The 5,000-nt window shown below is 53.8% G+C and overlaps 1 non-coding gene across 1 annotated transcript in view; it reads left to right on the top strand.

Annotated features, from left to right (window-relative positions):
* Nucleotides 1-3,560: 3,560 nt before the first annotated feature.
* LOC126197238 (small subunit ribosomal RNA) overlaps nucleotides 3,561-5,000 on the top strand; it is a 1,909-nt gene continuing 469 nt past the window's right edge. The window contains exon 1 of the ribosomal RNA XR_007539619.1: nucleotides 3,561-5,000. This exon is cut by the window's right edge and continues 469 nt beyond it. This is a non-coding gene — a ribosomal RNA (small subunit ribosomal RNA).

Genomic DNA, 5,000 nt, shown 5'->3' with positions numbered 1-5,000 from the left:
AATCACGCCACCCGCCCCCGTACGTGCCTCACGTCACCTGCCCAAATTGCAACTCCAGCGGATGAACGGCGGACTTTTCTCGCAGTCGTAAGTTGCAATCCACCCCTATATCATCCGTTTCATGAAGCGTTTTATCCAAGATGCGAAATTCCCGCTGTCCCTACACATGCTCTAAGTCTGTGCGCGATTGCGTGCTCACAGTACGGATTCCGATGCTGAGCGATCAGCTAGGAAGCGCCCCTACCATATCGGTCCCCATGGGCGTTGCACTCGCAGTCGCAAAGACTCTGGCAATGGCTAAAAGCGCTCCGCAATATATCACGCAGACGGGTAATGACGGTCCGAGCGCTCAGTGTGAGGAGAGCATTACTGAGCCCTGACCCACAAGCAGGTTGTAGCGTATCCCACCCGCAGACATGTGACGTTGTCACACGACCAGTTGTCACTAATCGACTCATTGCTGATAATCATATGCCATACACCGGGGAAAGCTGCCGCAAGGGGTAGCTACGTAGTGCAGTCGCACCTCTACTACTGTACAGAGATAGAACACCACGAGACTGCAACCAGATTAAACTGATACATGGAGCTGATAACTAATAGATGCAGAGCCATCGGAATATAGATGACATACGACATACAACTGTCCCTATACATGCTGACAGTCTGTGCACACAATGTGAACTACACGTCACCCAGACACCCTATCACACACTACTCTCTGGCTGTAACAGACACAATATCTAAGCACCACCATGGAACAACATCCAGTGCATCCTCTCCGCCACATTACACCATTCACACTATGATAACAAAACCAGGAGGTCCACCCCAAAAACAGAATATCTCACACTTCCAACAACCATCATTACGCAGATAAGCCACAAACACCCACACATGTGCTACACAGGGGTGCAGCCAACACCACCACACTGGCGTGTCTCACAGCATATAAGCAATGGCAGAAATGAAAGACACAGGTCTGCCACTCCCTTGCCACACCCACAGAACCGGCGCACCACCTCCCCTGAGCCAAAGGTGCATCCTGACGTGACACATCTCAGGGTGCCTCAGGCGTCCACTTACCATCATCACTATGAACGAACCTCGTCCCCTCCCCCCTCATACACCATCCCTTAACCTAACCTATGTTGCACCTTAACCTAACCTATGTTGCGCCTTAACCTAACCTATGTTGCGCCTTAACCTAACCTATGTTGCGCCTTAACCTAACCTATGTTGCGCCTTAACCTAACCTATGTTGCGCCTTAACCTAACCTATGTTGCGCCTTAACCTAACCTATGTTGCGCCTTAACCTAACCTATGTTGCGCCTTAACCTAACCTATGTTGCGCCTTAACCTAACCTATGTTGCGCCTTAACCTAACCTATGTTGCGCCTTAACCTAACCTATGTTGCGCCTTAACCTAACCTATGTTGCGCCTTAACCTAACCTATGTTGCGCCTTAACCTAACCTATGTTGCGCCTTAACCTAACCTATGTTGCGCCTTAACCTAACCTATGTTGCGCCTTAACCTAACCTATGTTGCGCCTTAACCTAACCTATGTTGCGCCTTAACCTAACCTATGTTGCGCCTTAACCTAACCTATGTTGCGCCTTAACCTAACCTATGTTGCGCCTTAACCTAACCTATGTTGCGCCTTAACCTAGCCTATGTTGCGCCTTAACCTAACCTATGTTGCGCCTTAACCTAACCTATGTTGCGCCTTAACCTAACCTACGTTGCGCCTTAACCTAACCTACGTTGCGCCTTAACCTAACCTACGTTGCGCCTTAACCTAACCTATGTTGCGCCTTAACCTAACCTATGTTGCGCCTTAACCTAACCTATGTTGCGCCTTAACCTAACCTATGTTGCGCCTTAACCTAACCTACGTTGGGCCCTAACCTAACCTACGTTGGGCCCTAACCTAACCTACGTTGGGCCCTAACCTAACCTACGTTGGGCCCTAACCTAACCTACGTTGGGCCCTAACCTAACCTACGTTGGGCCCTAACCTAACCTACGTTGGGCCCTAACCTAACCTACGTTGGGCCCTAACCTAACCTACGTTGGGCCCTAACCTAACCTACGTTGGGCCCTAACCTAACCTACGTTGGGCCCTAACCTAACCTACGTTGGGCCCTAACCTAACCCACGTTGCGCCCTAACCTGACCTGTAATTGTTATATGAATTGAAACATTCATGTAGCGTTGCCTAATCGCAACCCTCTCAACATAGGTCAGTGCTCGCACTCTCTGGTGTCCTGCGTATTGATTCATGTTACGGTGCGTACCCTCACAACATCTAGCGAGTGTTGCGTACGTTCCACATGGTCCCGCTATCCACTGTAATGTGTACTGCTGTAAGACGTATATCGCCCCCCTGTCGCCTCTAGTTCGTCAGGCGGGAGTTTGCGTGTTCAATGAGCTTCGCAGCTGTGCAATGGCATTCGCATACGTACGCGGGCCACCTTCCACGTGTTCTCTCGTGCATACGTCGCAGCATGTATGTGGGCTGATGTGGCGTGTCGTGACGCATATCATCCAGGCATGCAAGACCCACTGAATTTGCAAATGTAGATGGACGTCTACGTTTGCTGCCCAAGTTACGCAAATGAACCGGAAATCCGTTGTTGCGCGGTTGTTTACGCTGGAGGTGAATCATTGATTGCGAAAATCGGTACAGGTATTAACTGGTTGCTTCAGCGACACCCGTCATACCCACGAACGTGAGTGGGCATGTGGGTATGAAGCGATACGCGGCGGTGGCTGGGTGGGACCGTCCCCGGCCGGTGAGGGGGGAGCGCCCGGCGTGCTGGCCGCGCGCTGCGTGGGCGCACGCGCTACAGCCGGCTGGTGGGGGCGCCCAGTGGCAGGCGCGCCGGCCGACGGACGCGGCAGGCGGCGCAGCTGCGCGCCGGCGCACCCAGCGCGCGGCGCCGTGCGGCCAAAGTGGGTCCTCGCGGGCCCGGTGCGAAGCGCGGTGGATATCTGCAGTGTGCTGGTCCGATTGAGGACTGTGTGCGTTGAGGATGCGCCGCCGCCCGGCACTCGGCGCCGCGACGCCGTCTGCTGCTCGGTCGCCCCCGCGGTTCTCGCAGGTGGTTTGTATCGCAGCTGTGCGGATGTGTTGGCGCGTGCGCTGTGCTGGGAGAGTTCGCTTTGGCACCCAAGTGGGGCTCTGCCCCTCTGTGGCGCTGGCGTTGGAGCTGCCCGGCCACTGTTTGTGGCCGCGTGTTGTCTCCCGCCGGCAACACCACGACAGCACGCTCCCGGGCCTCTGTCGGCAGCGGCAAGCTCAGTTGGGAGCACGGGTGGTCGCACTGAAAGCGTCTACTCGCCTATCTCCGGGCGATTGCGCCTCTCTCGAACCCGACCAAGTACTTAGGACGGCGCTGCGCGCCGCCGGGACCTGAGAGGGTTTCGAGGTGTATCGTGCAGGGGAGCCCAGCCTCCTCCTGTTTGCGGAATAATTGAGCGGACGCTTGCGTGTTCGCGCGGGCCTCCGGGACACACTCCCGGGCGGCCGGCTGCTCAGCTCTAGTTGACGCAGCTCCCTGGTTGATCCTGCCAGTAGTCATATGCTTGTCTCAAAGATTAAGCCATGCATGTCTCAGTACAAGCCGCATTAAGGTGAAACCGCGAATGGCTCATTAAATCAGTTATGGTTCCTTAGATCGTACCCACGTTACTTGGATAACTGTGGTAATTCTAGAGCTAATACATGCAAACAGAGTCCCGACCAGAGATGGAAGGGACGCTTTTATTAGATCAAAACCAATCGGTCGGCTCGTCCGGTCCGTTTGCCTTGGTGACTCTGAATAACTTTGGGCTGATCGCACGGTCCTCGTACCGGCGACGCATCTTTCAAATGTCTGCCTTATCAACTGTCGATGGTAGGTTCTGCGCCTACCATGGTTGTAACGGGTAACGGGGAATCAGGGTTCGATTCCGGAGAGGGAGCCTGAGAAACGGCTACCACATCCAAGGAAGGCAGCAGGCGCGCAAATTACCCACTCCCGGCACGGGGAGGTAGTGACGAAAAATAACGATACGGGACTCATCCGAGGCCCCGTAATCGGAATGAGTACACTTTAAATCCTTTAACGAGTATCTATTGGAGGGCAAGTCTGGTGCCAGCAGCCGCGGTAATTCCAGCTCCAATAGCGTATATTAAAGTTGTTGCGGTTAAAAAGCTCGTAGTTGGATTTGTGTCCCACGCTGTTGGTTCACCGCCCGTCGGTGTTTAACTGGCATGTATCGTGGGACGTCCTGCCGGTGGGGCGAGCCGAAGGCGTGCGGCCGCCTCGTGCGTGCTCGTGCGTCCCGAGGCGGACCCCGTTGAAATCCTACCAGGGTGCTCTTTATTGAGTGTCTCGGTGGGCCGGCACGTTTACTTTGAACAAATTAGAGTGCTTAAAGCAGGCAAGCCCGCCTGAATACTGTGTGCATGGAATAATGGAATAGGACCCCGGTTCTATTTTGTTGGTTTTCGGAACCCGAGGTAATGATTAATAGGGACAGGCGGGGGCATTCGTATTGCGACGTTAGAGGTGAAATTCTTGGATCGTCGCAAGACGAACAGAAGCGAAAGCATTTGCCAAGTATGTTTTCATTAATCAAGAACGAAAGTTAGAGGTTCGAAGGCGATCAGATACCGCCCTAGTTCTAACCATAAACGATGCCAGCCAGCGATCCGCCGCAGTTCCTCCGATGACTCGGCGGGCAGCCTCGGGGAAACCAAAGCTTTTGGGTTCCGGGGGAAGTATGGTTGCAAAGCTGAAACTTAAAGGAATTGACGGAAGGGCACCACCAGGAGTGGAGCCTGCGGCTTAATTTGACTCAACACGGGAAACCTCACCAGGCCCGGACACCGGAAGGATTGACAGATTGATAGCTCTTTCTTGATTCGGTGGGTGGTGGTGCATGGCCGTTCTTAGTTGGTGGAGCGATTTGTCTGGTTAATTCCGATAACGAACGAGACTCTAGCCTGC

This window comes from Schistocerca nitens, chromosome 7, assembly GCF_023898315.1.
Source record: "Schistocerca nitens isolate TAMUIC-IGC-003100 chromosome 7, iqSchNite1.1, whole genome shotgun sequence".
In the NCBI taxonomy this organism is placed as follows: domain Eukaryota; kingdom Metazoa; phylum Arthropoda; class Insecta; order Orthoptera; family Acrididae; genus Schistocerca; species Schistocerca nitens.
This window is presented reverse-complemented; position numbering and strand designations above follow the sequence as displayed.